The sequence below is a fragment of the Brienomyrus brachyistius genome, chromosome 15, assembly GCF_023856365.1.
Source record: "Brienomyrus brachyistius isolate T26 chromosome 15, BBRACH_0.4, whole genome shotgun sequence".
Lineage (NCBI taxonomy): Eukaryota > Metazoa > Chordata > Actinopteri > Osteoglossiformes > Mormyridae > Brienomyrus > Brienomyrus brachyistius.
The window spans coordinates 13,984,287-13,999,626 of NC_064547.1; the positions used below are offsets into that span (position 1 = coordinate 13,984,287).

At 38.1% G+C, this 15,340-nt stretch overlaps 1 protein-coding gene across 5 annotated transcripts in view; it reads left to right on the forward strand.

Moving 5' to 3' along the window:
- Positions 1-8,483, forward strand: part of LOC125709097 (probable G-protein coupled receptor 141) — a 38,739-nt gene extending 30,256 nt beyond the window's left edge. For 2 of the 5 annotated variants that reach the window (XM_048977175.1, XM_048977174.1), the window contains exons 5-6: positions 7,035-7,104; positions 7,729-8,482. The gene's annotated coding sequence lies outside the window, so the exon portion shown is untranslated. Of the gene's footprint in view, positions 1-7,034 lie in introns of all 5 variants that reach the window. The other 3 variants (XM_048977171.1, XM_048977173.1, XM_048977172.1) reach the window with 2 other exon arrangements.
- The last annotated feature ends 6,857 nt before the right edge of the window (positions 8,484-15,340 follow it).

Below are 15,340 nucleotides of genomic sequence, written 5' to 3' on the forward strand. Positions count from 1 at the left end.
CCGTTGTAAGTGATCCCATTTTAACGGGATTTTACTGTATAAAGTGATCTGCAGTGCATTATAGATTATTGATCCATCCATCCATCCCTTTTCTGTAACTGCCTGTCCTGTGCAGTGAGCTTGGGGCCTGTCCCAGGAAGTTTGGGAGCACCGTGGTCAGGATGTCAGGAATTCTGTATGCATGTAAATAATATAAACAATTCCATTATGACAAAAATGTTTTTCCACTTAAAAGCTGTTAAAAGTTTAGATCACAGAACTGCCATAGCAAGCAGGAAAGAATGAACAGTAAAATGATGACGTGTATCTAAGGTTCTCAATTAGTTATAAAATATTTTTTTATTCTTGATTTTTAAAGATTTTTTTATGGTCTGTAGAGGAGGAAAGTGATTTTATTTAGATTCAGCTGTGTCGGTTTAATGAATAATCAGTGAAGGAGCCGGATGGATTTGGTGAGATGATGGCTCAGTTTCTGCTCATTGATTTTGCATTATTGCTAAAGACATACCGTGGCCCTACTCAACACTGGGGGCCTGTGGGGAAAAGCTGTGCTGGGGCCTGCTGATGTATTAAAGTGATGCTTGAAAATCAATTGCTTTGTCTTGCATAAAATGCTTGCCGCAGATGTGCACTGCTCTCTTGCTGTTCAATTGGCTGATTAGTTCAGTTAAATCTTAAGGCAAGGGAATTAAAAATTATATATATATACACATCCTGAGACCGGAATTGACAAGATTGACAAGAAAGAGCAGCAACCGAACAAACAAGGAAGCAAACATAAAAAGGATCTGCATAAACAAAACATTTAAAAAAGAATATATTTTTTGTTATGACGTGCACAAATTTTTCAATGTGTAACCTGTATGAATATTGGCATTGGTTGATTGTTAATGATTGATTAGCTGTCAAGCGACTTGTTACAGTATAATTTTGCTCAACATGATTTTTTTTATTTTATTTTATGCACTTAGCTCCCAACTAATGCACTGTACGATGGTAACGTTTGTGTTTCTTTGTAAACATACTAATTATATTATTCTATTAACTGCAATGTTAGTTTGTATACCTTTGAAGCTCTCTAGTGGTATTGAGATTTCTAGCATGATGTGACTGAAATCTTCAGCGGCTGTACAGAGTAACATATGGAACTAAATGGCACAGACAAAAAAGACTCAGATGACGGGTAAATGAAACACATTCAATAAACTGTCTCGGTGGATTATCGATTCATCATTTGCATAACTTTGAAGTATTTATACTGTGGCAATTACAATAATTAACATCAGTCTGATGTCAACTGCACGATGCCACAAGGCACGGTAATTACGCCTGTGCTAATTAGAGTTTGATTAAGCTTTTTAGAGAACAGTTACGTTATTTAGCTGATCGTACATATAAGCCTCACAGATACTCCACTCTCATATTAATCCAACAGTCTCTAGTGCCCATTGTGTCCTGTTGTTTTGTGTGTGAGGGACATACATAAAGTGACAGGCTTCGCAATGGGACAGGGGCAATTTTCCATCTGATCCCTTCTGAAGCCTCATCGTTGTGACGGCCCCAAATTAAAGACTGCAATTAAAGCCCTGTCTGAACAGACTGTTACCATTTGGACTGGCAGTTGGGTTGTGACACTGATCTTACTAAGATAAATGGCAGGAATTTGTAGCCAAATACATTAGAGATCATTGTTTCTCATGGTCTATTAATGTTTGCTGTTTACTGGACCACAATAGAATGTCACACTGTAGCATATTTTGTACAGTATATGTATGACGACACCATACAGTCTTTATTTGAGTTTATAGTCTTGTGAACAAATGACAATTAAAAATAATGGTAACATATTACTTAAGGCCATGTCTTTAGTAATTTCTAAGCACATTCATGACAAATAATAATATATCCATAAAGCATTATAAATATGGCTATAAATATTTATCAAAAGGCATGTGAATTTTGCATTATGAATGCTTTATAAAGCTCTCATCTATAATGCAGTATAGATGCCTTTATAATGCATTATAATGGTCAGTTTAAGCATTAAGGATGCTTTGTACTGCATTATACCGGTATCTATAGTGCATTATAGATTAGAGCTTCATGAGGCAATCATAATGCTTAATAATCATGTCTATAACATGCCTTTTTCTATATATTTATAACCATGTTTATAATGCTTTATGAATACATTATAATGCATTATGAATGTGCTTATAAATGACTAAAAACATGGCCTTAAGTGTTCCCAAAATAATTAATCATAAGCAAATGTTTTTAAATGTTGGTATCTATTACATACTCATAATGGACCTATACTACTTGTGTTTTATGTTTTTGCATTTCCTAGATTATAGCTTATATGCTGCTTGTTAAATAAAGCTACCCTCTGAATGCAAAAGAATTTTGTAAATTGATGACATGGACAGTTAACAGGGGGTGGCATGGTGCTGCAGGGGTTCAAGTTTCTGCCAGAGTTCCACATGTGTGGAGTCTGCATGTTCTCCTCATGTCGTCATGGGGTTTCCTCCAGGTACTCCACTTCCCCCCCATCCCCAAGCCAAAAACATGCTAGGGCTATTTGGAGTTACCAACTTGTCCGTAGGTGTTCATGTGTGGGTGAATGGTGTGTGAGTGTGCCCTGCAATGGGTCAGTGCCCTATCCTGGGTTGTTCCCAATCTTGCTCCCATAGCCACCCCGATAGGGTCCAACCCCCACCCCCCCCCCCCCCCCAACTCTGAAAAGGATAAGTCGTTTCAGAAAATGGGATGGATGGATAGATGGATGGATGGTTGGATGGATGGATGGATGGATGGGCAATTAACATGGACAATTATTCTTGCCCATTTGTTAGAATGTACAAATAACACTTGCATTGTATTACCCAACTTTAAAGTCATTCTTCTACTTAAATACTTAAGTTGATGCATTTAGGAATTTAACATTTATGAAATAATGTTAATGTAAAGCAGAATTTTTTTAATGTCTATGAACCTCTTTCAAAATAGGTTACAAAAAAAAACCAGCCATAGTCAGCAAAATCCCACATTGCTTGGCCAGTTGCAGACACTTGAATTATGAATGTAGTGTAATGTCTGAGAAACCCAGTTACATACCTGTACCGCAACATTTACACACCTAAATAACGTGCTGCATGTATGCTGTGAATCAGCCATCCCAATATCACAAAGTGCCAGACAGCCTGACTGTTAATGGCTTAAGAAATGTCTAAACAAACAGCAAAGGCTCCTCACGCTATGGTTCTGAGTTCAGAATAAATGTGCCAGTTCCTTGCTACTTGTTTCTAGATGAAGCCTGGCACCAACACACCCACCCCGGTAAAGTGACGTCATTCATTAATCACTGGTCAACCTTTCACCAAGTGACACACCAGGCCACTTCTGTACAAAACATGGCTTTGGGCTAAAAAATCTGAGCAACAATATCCTATTATTATTATTATTATTATTATTATTATTACTACATGTATACACATGCACATTGGGATCATTTTTCTGTCTCTTTCACTTTCATTACTGCAGTGTGTTTTGTCGTCCATGTTTTCCCAGTACGCCTACAAGTGTTCAACAACATAATTTCAAATCTGTTACTGCTTAAGTTGATGATGCAAGTGAACGATTCTGCCTCATTATGCATAAGGACGCTTCGGCACGGCTGACGTTAGTGCGTAATTTCCCTGCACCTGCCGGCATGACGCAGCACGTCTTTCCCTGGCCGTCTTCAGACAACTGCCCCAGCTGCTGTTTCTGCACAATGTTTTAATCATGATGACGGCTTGTTTGTAATTATAAACACTGTGAAGTAAGTAAATCAAAGCACTTGAAAGAATTTGAGCCTATGGGTATCCTTTGTACCCTTGAAAATTACCCGTAACATCAAAAGCCAGGCCTGCGTTTGAGGTGTCTGCATTGCTCTGCATAACCCTTTAGGGTCTTTTGGCTTGAGGACCAAGGTCAATATTTGTTGTTTGCCCACACCGTCAAAAGAAGTCTCTATTAAAAGAGAAGAAAGGATTATAACCACTGCTTGTACACCTCCACTCAAAAGAAGAAGGGTGTAAAAATGTAATAAAATGACAGCTTTCTCTCTTAAAGGTATGAACTATTTAGCAGGGATGCTTTACATATTCTGTATGTAACAAGTTTTACTGTTGTAAAAAACTAGGTCTTGAGGGACTGGCCACTGACAACTTACCTGAACTTTTACTGGCATTTGTTATATTGCTATTAAGTATCCATCCATCCATCCATCCATCCATTTAACAGCTTATAATCATGGGGCATTTCCTGTAAAACAAAACAAAATAAAATGCCTCATTTCTTATTGGGACATAATCTAAATCAACCAGGCATCACTGAAAAGGTGTAGGGGACAGTGGTGGGGCACAGGTTGATGTTTACCTGGCTAACAACCGTCTCTGATCAAGGCCCTTTGATCAGGCTTCCTCCCAGCCACACTTTTGCGGTAAATGACACGGGTGCCCATCCCTTACCAGGAAAGGGAGTTACAGCTCATAGCTTGGTGATGATCGTTTTATGGTGATTATCCAGGTATAGACCCATCAACTAAGTTGAATGTAAGTCAGACACGTTTCATTTTCTGGTGACTTTTTGGATACATACTATGCAATTTTCACTGGAACCATCATTTCAGTATCCAGTTTATCCTCTAGTTCAGGGGTGTCAAACTCCAGTCCTGGGGGGCAGGAGTCCTGCGCATTTTTGGGTTTCCCCTCAGTTATCACACCTGATTCAACTCCTTGTGCTAATTACCACACGGCACTGGAGCCGAATCATTTGTGACGGAACAGGGCAAGATCTAAGCTACACAGGGTTGCGCCCCCCCCAGGACTGGAGTTTGACACCCCTGCTCTAGTTGCAGTGGTATATAGACATGCCCGAATAGAGCAAGATTTGTGAACACGTTTGGAGGTTGATCTCCCCGTTATATTTATTTACTGATTAAGGTCATAATAGCATTACAAAGTTACAATTGTGCAATTAAACGTGTACAGAGAAAATGTGAATGGAGTATTTGAGAATCCAAATAGCACCATTACAAAATCATAAAGCCCCTAAGTACAGAAAAATTATGATTTGAGCCTGAAAGGAGACGTTTTCCTTCTGAGGAAAATAGAAGTTGGCTGATAAACTGCAATTGACAACTGATTCTGTAATGTACTGAGACAGCGGCTGATGACGCTGTGCCGTGAGCTACATGTTTGGAACACAAAGCCGTTCCAAAACTGATCCATTACTTTATTCTGGAAGAATATGCCAGTTCATATGCCACATGATACTCTGATGTTAACAAACGTGAACATTCGTGATACTAAGCAGCATGCGGTAGAGAGAGATGAATTCTAGGAGTTTAAGATGAAAAATTATTTTTAAGGTGCAGTTTGTTGTCATAGTGGTATGTTTATTCAGGAAATGGGAAGAGCAAAGTGGCATGAAGAAATAGACAGGGTCAGGGGTGGTGTAAACGGGGTGGGGGGCGGGGGGGTTAGGACGATTCCAAGGGCACCTGAGTGTTTGTGTGTGTGGATTATGATTATATTACATTTTAAGGGACCAAATGTCATATAAACCTCTTATTCTGACATTGTGGGGACCATTTTTCAGGTCCCCCCAAAGATGTATAAATGCATCAAAAAACTAAAAATGGTAAAAGTGTTGTATGGGGTTAAAATGGTTGGGATTAGAGTTTTCCCCATAGAAATTAATTTAGAGCCCTCACAAAGATATAATTACAAACCTGTACGTGTGTGTGTGTTTGTGGGGGGGAAGTAGGGAGAAAGAGGAAAGAAAATAGCAAACAAGTTTATGAATTCTCCAGGCTAATTTTCATTCATAGACATGCCACACACACCTCAGTAACATGGGTAAAACGCAGGCGCTCAAAAAGTGAAACGTGCTTGATAGTTATGGAGAATTTTTATTTATTTTGCACTAAAATGTACGAGGATCAAACGCTTATCACATTTCTGAGTCACCACATAGCCTGGAGCTCTGAGGCATAAATTTGGAACAAATCTTGTTGCTCATACAAGGTATTATTTTAATTTTTATGTTCAAAGGGCCGTGTGCGTGGCTGTGTGATACCACAACATGACACGCCTTCAATCTAACCTTATTTTTGATCAAAAAATATATAATTCACCACCTGCTCCTTATTTTCTCTCAAATCAGTTTTGTTTCAAAAACAAAAAAGCAATTTCTTTAGTTTATAATCCTTGCTAAGAATGAACCATCATTTTTAATCTTTAGATGCATTTTAAATCCAGGCTGTAATGTCTTAACTCTTTGACAAGGTCAAATATCTTAGCAAATTAAGCCGAAGCTTTATTTTATATGAAAGAATCACATGATTAATGCCAAAGAATTAATCACACACTATTCAGATCTCCTAGATTGGGGTTGTGGTGAGGATTACTCTAATAGGTCCTGGCCTACATTTTGATATACGTATGCCGTTAGTTCGGTAAAGTGCTATAAAGAATTTAACTCTTGGAGCTGAATGTAACTTAACCAGTCGAAAATGAAGTCGAGGTACAATCAAAAGCAGTTAACGTCAATGCATTCCATTCGATGGATGAAATAATTTAAAGACATTTTTGCTGTTTTCAAAAGAAATAAGTACAGCAGATCAAGGTTTTGTTCTGAGTGCTTAAGTTGATTGAATGATATATATTTTTCAGTTTTAGGGTTGATTTAAAAATATTTTAATGACATTGTGACACTTCTTGCTTGCATGGAACATAATCCGACAGTATGTTTTGCCAAATAACTATTCATGAATCTTTTAAAAGTGCTGGAAACTCTTTTAACAACATCTAAAGAATTTGGGACACATTCCAATATTAAGTTAATAAATTCACATTACAGTATTGCCAAAGGGTTGAATACAAGAACTTTTTATGGGGTTCTATTTTAGTTGTTGGATAGGTGGTTTGTGTAGCCTGTGACAAATAAAATTGACTATTTATACAGAATCGCACTTTCTCATTTAGACTGCAGATTCTGTGGTGGTGTAAGACGGAGAAGGACTTCAGTAGAAGCTTTCTTCTGATTCTGTGACAGGTAAGACCCCTGATATAACACCAAGACAGGTAGACATCTTCCCTGTACGGTAGTTTCTGTTTGCTACCACAGTTTATAGAGAGTAAATAATAATTTCACACCTCGCTTTTCCATATTTATGATTGCTCTGGAGAGCATTTTTTATTTATGTTGACTGCTTTTTAAAAAGTGGACAGGACTTTTCTTCCCCATGTGTCAAAACAAACTGTGTTGTATAATTTATGTGATTTATGATGTATCACAGAACTTGGCTGATAAAAAAAAAAGTTTTCACTATCCTTATGATGAACAATAAATTCATTATATACAGAAATCTGTTCGTTGGACTTAATGGCTACTTACTGATTAATGATACTGATTTGCTGACTGTGAAATTTCTTATTTAATTGTTTAGTATAGATAATTTCTGGCTTTATACATGATTACTAAGGGATTTACTAAGGGATATATATGTATGCATTTAAAAGTATGCATGTTACATTCACAAGTGCTTGGCGTGATTAATGTTGCATAAGGTCGATGTTCTACTATGTGTTGAACTAAACATGTATGCCTCTATATTGACACTTACACAGAAGAATGTCCTTTTCTATGGACCAGATTCAACCATCTGTGTTTTTACAGGATTTCAGCAATAAACAAGCCAGTGTTAGCATGCTGAATTCTGGACCCCCATAAACATACAAATGATTGTTTTTGAGAAATCCTCTCAAAGTACATCAATCTGATTGTGGATCAGCATGCAGGGCAGCTGCGGTAAAATTGTGTAATATTTATGTATAATAAAGCAAGTTAATTTGAACAATTTTGTATCTAATATGAATAGTATGTCAATGCTTAATATTGTAGCATATATAGCAACTGTAAAAATGTGAAATGTTATGTAACTAATCTATCAACTTGAATACAAATAAATTGAGCAAGGCACAGGAAGGCCTGTTATTCCCATTTCCATGTTCCAGAAACACCTCATAACAATGACTACACTTTATTAATATCAGCTTCCATCCAGTGCTACTACAAGCCAAGATGTTCCGTAGCTGAGTCACTGATCCCTGGGTTGTAATTTACCTTGTTTCTTTACCCTTGTGCTTTACTCCATAATATGTAGAACTAATGATGTTATTCATTAACTTCAAACCATTTGTGAAAATACATCACCATGCAAACAGCTATTTCTCTGCTGGGAATTGGCTCCGACTTGGACTTCCTCTCCTTGTGAAACATTCCGAAGATGTGGTTACATTTGTTTGCGTTTTCATTTGATCTCATGCCATAAATGCAATATTCCCCTCTTCATTTTCTTTTTTTTTTGTTAATTTCACGGCACGTCGTTTTGTTTAATCATTTTAAGAGACTCGTTTGAACTATTTTAAGACGGCCTAAAGAAACTGCGTTTCTCGTGATGTTGGTGAGACTGCCCGTCAGTAACCCTGTGGCAGGCAGGTCCTGTCTGTCTGCCAAGGAAGCCTTGACTGAACACTTCACTACTACATGAATAATAAATCATGTTATTGCCGGAATACTGCAGTGTATGCTTAACTTTCTCAAAAGTAAACCTGATATGATGCGGTTTGGTTGGTTTAATATATTCCCTCATTGTTTATAGGACTGTATCTGTTTCTGATGTAAATGGACTTGGCAAACTAATTTATTCAGAAAGCTGCCCAGGTTACATTAGATTTTAATTTAGGTAAAGGATAGGTCCCATACTGGATGATGGTTTAAGAGAAATCCATCACTCCTTAAAAGACAGTAACTAGCGGCAATATTAAAGTAATAAGAAAACAAACTATTCTTTATTTAATATAATACTATCTAAAAATGAATTCATCGAAATCGATTTATTTGTAACATTTGTTAATATGTTAGCTGCATTTAACACATGCATTTGTGTTTTTGTAAAAAGTAGTATCAGCAAAGTAGTATTTTGCGGATACTATAGTTAATTCCTTCTATAAAAAGGGTTTTCTCACATGGAAAAGGTTAAGGAGGAATTTAGAACGTATAACCTGTTTACCCAGAATGAGAGACGCTTTCTCTAATGGTACTCTTGTTGTGTTAATGAGATTAAATGAGCAGTGCGCATAAAAAAGCTTGCAATATTATGTGGACGGGATCATTCCCGTCAAATATGAAAACACAAAGATTGCTGGAATCTTTAATTGAATTTACACATAGTGAAATTACTTAGCAAATTAATTATAAAATGCACAATTAAAAAAAGTTTAAATGAGGAATGGACCCAATTAAAATGACTTGCATTACAAAACAATTTGTGGGATATAGATAATAAAAGTCTATTAAAGTTTAGTAGTAGTGTGATAAGTAAAGTTCATTAAAAAGCAAGACAATGAAACTGTTATTTTCAAAATCTCCACAATTATGCTGCTCACTGGTTCGTTATTGAAGTTCCCGTTGAGCTCCGTGCTTCGGACATGTCGGTCGAGTGCATGTGGAGAAGCAGCTTAAGAACCGGTTATCTTACACCTACAATCACAAGACGCCGGAAAGGTCAATCTTCTGTTGAGATGCAAACATTTCCAATCAGCAGATCTAAAGGTCATCGGTCTTCTCTATTATGTGGTCAGCAACAGCAGAAGGACTATTTGGTTCACTTACACCTCCCGTCTGAAGATGGGTAACTGGATGTAACAGGTACAAAGTGAACTGGCTAGCCTCTAAGGATCCATCACATTAATGGTCAGCCTTCTACCAGCTCTACGTGCTTAGGGTGTATAGGAAAGACAAGACATTTGGACGACCAGGCAAACTATTTAATTTCAAGTGTGAATAGAGGGGATACTGTAATCGGGCAGTTTATTTTAGAAAAGCAGGCACACTTCAACGTATAAATCACATGTAGTAGTCATAGCCAACAAGCAACTAAGAGGCTTAATCCACTCCAAAGAGGTTTTAAGTACCCAATCGTCTTTGCTGGATCTCCTACTGTCTGAGCTTTGATTGATCAGGGCAGGGGTAGGTAACCGTGATCCTGCAATGTCGGTATCCATGAACCACACCTGATCTCAGGCAGATAGTACCTCATTAGGTAGGATAGAAAACAGAAAACCTGCTGGATACCGGCACTCCAGGATCAGTGTTGCCTACCCCTGGATTAGGGGTCCATAACCTAGCTGGGGTCTAGCGGTCCCCAGGAGCAAGCAGCGAGGTCCCTGCTGCTCATACATGTGGCACTTGATTTCTCTGTGTGGTTGCCAGCAATTCACTACACGGAAAGACAGCGTGATCGCCGCAGGGTCGCAAAGGGAGCGCATGTCATTCCTGTAGTCGGGTGGGGGAGGGTCTAGTGGAGAGACGAGTACTGGATTGGGTGGCGATCTTTGGGACAAACAAAGAAAACCCTGCAGCTTGCTCCACTTATGCATTTCTGATATGTGCATGCATACAGAAATACAATCTCGGTATGCAACAGCCAGGTCAAAGGTGAAAGGTCAAATAAGGTGACAAGGGCCTTTTATGAAAATTGATCTCTTCGAATTTCCTCAAATAGCAGGAAGAAGGGACATCCTGTAAATAATATAAATAAAAATGGACAAAAACTTAATAAAAAATAAACCTTCCAATGACAGTCTCTGTGCGTAGTTTGTCAAGGTTTACCGTTGAGTATATGGATGTTGGGTGAAGGTGCATTAGTGTTCAGCAGGTGTATTCTGAACAGTCGATATCTGAAAGTACAGCCATATACTTAAGAAAATCAAAGACAGGCCACATTTTTTATGTGTCACCCGACAGCTTGATCTAGCATATGTTACAAAGCTTACAGTTTTAACCTTTGCCCATTTATTCAGCTGGATATACTGAAGTAATTAAGGTTAATTACCTCACTGAAATGAACAGTGCAGTCCATTCTTTTCATTATAAGACCAAGCGCTTAAATGTCATATTTAACATTTAAATATTTCATTTAAGATTTCCTGTAACCAGATGTCAATAATTAAATAAAAGGTCACTTTTACATGACCTTTGTTCGTAGCTTGGTACAATGAACATAAAAGTTTTTATGTTTGTGATGTGCTATTTGCCCCAGTTGTACATCGCTTTGGACAGCAGCGTTTGCTGAATAAATAAAAGTGAATGTAAAAGTAGATGTTTATGCAAGTATTTTTTCTTTTTTTATCTTGTGGAAATGATGTCACATTTTATTGTTTGTTTTTTTTTTTGTGAGGACATCTGGCTTCTTCGAAAGCTGAGTCTTGGGGAAACTGAGAATCACTTTCATGGTTCCGAAGTGACTGTTGCTTTCTTTGCGGTCCACACGCTGTCCGTCGGTACAAATGCTCCGCATTTCTGCCCAGCGAGCCCATAATCACGGAAAACGCTTTCCTTTAATACCGACGCGCTGGCTTTTCCATTATTTGTGAAGCAGTGCACCGATGCACCTCAATTTCAAAAGACGCAGTTTCACACGGGACTCGTTCTCCCTGTCTCTCCTTTAGCGACTCACATGGAAAAGTCGCTCCATTGAACGGGTCTCCGTGGTTAATCACTGCTTATCGGAGTGCCGCCCCAGTCCCAGACCTCGCAGGGCGACTACCAATAGCAAACATCTAAGGTCATTTAAATTGACTGCATATTTCTTCACGCTTGAATGTATATTGCATTTCACATCTATAGCCAAATGTGTATGTGACGCCTTTTGTGTGCGAACCGTGTGTCAGTGACCCAGGTTACTGCAATCTGTTCAAAACAGGCCTGAATCGTACTGGCAAGTTATTACGTCTTGTGATCAGTTCAGAATTAAAGATTTTTTTTTTTTATTATTATTACCTGGAGAAGAAACACATTAGCTGAGAAAAAGCCTGATTTCCATCGTAGGTAGTTCCGAAATAAATATTTGGTTATTTTTCAGGCCTGTAGTGATGGCTGGCATCTTTTTTAATCAGGAACCACCAATAACCGTGTAGCTTTTGGCCAAAAGTCTTGGTCTTTTGTCTTAACTCACAAACAGGTTGATTTTTTTTCAGTTTTCTTTGTAATGATATTTAAATAATCCTAGTTGGTACGTCTTCACTGTATTTGGGTCTAGTTCGCAATTTGCTGTGAAAATTTCAAGCAGGATAACCAACCTATTTAAATCCGCTCCGCAAGAATCGATATCTGTATTGACATATATTACATGTAACGGCCTTCTTTTGGAGGTACAAGTTGAGTATGGTATTCTTGTTGCTATATAGTAAGGGGTTAAATCCTCTCAGTCTTCCCCAACGTATTTTCATAATAAGTTTTCAAATCGCGAACCCAGATGGGAAATAACACTACCATGGTCCAATGTACTGACAGACAGAGAAACAGATTCAACCAACTTTATATACCCAACTACTTTCGAGTTACCATTCGTCCTGGAGTGAAAATGTCCATGACAATGGTACAGCACTTAACTCCTGCACACAAACAACTGGGAAACAGGCAGCCTTCCTTAGAAAATACAGCCTAGTGCTCTGAGGCAGTGATGGGATATGACGGCTGATGTTGCATCCACACCTCTGTCCTGGGAACTTGTGAAATTTCCTGTGCAGTTTATAACTTTGAAACCCCTTAATGACATGTTTCTCAAGAATATAATAACAGCTTCCACTGAGCTGACTTTGTGTCTTACTTCTTTAGGCCTTCTTTAGGCCTTCTTTAGGCCTTCTTGAAATACAAATTTTTTTCATCTAAAATGTGTTGTTTAATCAGTTGAAATAAGACAAAAAAAACATTTGCTCTTACAAGACCATTTCCTGTCAGCACCCTTAACTTTCGAATAGAATCAGCTAAAAGACAGCGGAGTGAACCTCGAAAAGTGACTATTTGCTTCTTAAATTCAAATGTACACATATCTGACCCAATACTAGTCTTTGAAATGAAGCGAAAAGGCAGCCGATTCAGATTCAATGGACCAAGTCTTAAATTAAGGCAAGTAAAAAAAGGTTTTCTTTGCTTAACTCTGAAAGAAATATGTAGTTGTTTAAAAAAAATAGGTGGCATACATATTAAAAGACACAGACATTGACTAAAACATGATACTTTCAATTTCAGGAAATGGTATAATAAAAGTCTTATTAAACTACTCTTATTAGGTAAATATAATTAAACTGTTAATATAACAATTGAATGTTAAATAATAAAACAATGCCATGGTTATTTATTGCATTGGTATTACATAAAGGCTACATATGGCTATCTGATACATTTTCAATTTCTCCCTCTCAAATTTTCCCAGTTGTTTCTAATCATCTGCGGTCGGTTGTCTCCAGCACACACTACAATGTGTCAGGAATCGTCACGCAGGCAGTGACGGTCCTGTCAAGCGCTAGATACGTGATACATTGCAAGTCACATTGCATCTTCCAGGAGAGAGAGCCGCCAATGGCCTGCCGCACGTCTCACTTTTAAATTTAATCCGTGGCAGGTGTCAGGCTGGAGGTCCACCACAAGGCAGGGCAAAGGTGCTGGACGAGACAGATTACTCAGACAGCAGAACTTTAGTAGATCAAAGTGACAAGCCTCCATTGAATAAAGTAAACTGAAACAAAGGAAAAATTAACTCAAATTCCTTCAAAACTACCCACACCACTTCGGGCCCCCTTCACACCCAGCTAACCCTATAAACACACTAATGAAGCAGTTAGTCTAAGCAGGACTGAATGGTCTTCATTAACTAGATTACCTGTAGGACTGTGATTTAGGATCGATCACCATGCAGAAAAGCCCACCAAAACCAGCCCCGTTCCATTGCTTCTGCTGGCTCACAAATATACACTTTTATATACAGGAAACTGAACCCGTTTCATTCTTGTGTTTACTGCTCTTGAAATCTGAGTGTAGAAGTTACTCCACGTTTTCTTTTGTGCAGAAATATTGCCAGTAATGTGAATAGCATAGAGTTCATGTACAGAACATTTTGTTATCCTCAGCATGATGAATTCAATGTTCCCATAATGAAAATAAAAGAGGTTTTGATGGAAGCTTATAAACATAAACCAGCACCCCCCCCCCCCACCCCCAACCCACGCAAAGATATACATATGAAAATGGAAACAGGGATTTTATGTGAAATTTATGGCCTGTGAATGAGGTGAAAGACTTCTCAGTGCCCTATTCTTCATGTAAATGGTGCTGTTCCAATCAAGATATAATGACATGGTTTTGTGGGTAATCTGACATGTTAATGTCATATATATCAGCTGGTCATTCACTGAAGGACGTGGTATCACTGCCACCGCCTAACATAAGGTAGTAAATAGGATATTATGAATCCTGGCAATGACATATTTACTATGCGAAGTTAAAGACATCTCATGCCTTGTTAGCTGAAATTAATATGCATCCAAATACAAATATCTTGAGTTTCTTCTCAGAAGGTGGCATTCCACCTTTCATGATGAGTCTTAGTGTATTGAACTGTAAATATAAAACACTATTTGCTGATCTAATTATTTATTAAAAACATTATATGTCCATTAGATATAAATTTACTTCATTAGTAAATTTATGCATTTATTCATTTAGAGCAACATTTAATTTCTGCTTGATGCATATGCATTTTGTCCGTAGCCTATTGCATGCTCAAATTATTAAATGCACTAAATAGAAATATATTAGGGGCGCCCGCTGCTGTTTATGATTCGGATTTGTTCCCTCTCGTTTTCATAGCTTTAGCGACATTGTGGTATATTCTCAACACTGCCTCTAAATGAATGTCAGCTTGTTTTGCCTTGGCTGTGCTCGATCGATACTTCATTAGACTGAATTGTCTTGTGTCCGTGCAACTTTGATGCTGCGGCTTAATTACCTCCAGTAATATTCAGAGGCTGCGGGGGCAGTGATCAGCTGTGTTTTGTCCAATGAAAATCTGTCTGCTGCCTAAAGGTTGGGCTTCAGGCTATTGGGAACGATCTGGATCTATGTTGGATGTGGGGAGGTTTTTTTTTCTAGAGAGAGGGGATGGAGTTGGAGCTTTTTCAAGTCAACTAGCTAGATTATTCACTCACGATGCAGGACAAAAGAAGTCGAATTCACATTTTTAAATGTCACCAGGCTTGGGGTTTGATTCTGTGGCTGTTCGTACCGAGTGGCGTCGCAAGCTAATTTTCCATTTGTCGGAAATGGTTTCAAAAGTAGGCGAAAAAGGGGTAAATAAATTTTATTTCCAACGCAGTTTGGCAGATTTGGATAATTTGGAATTAATGGCTATCAAGGTAATATTCATCTGAGGCAGGGAACGGGGAGA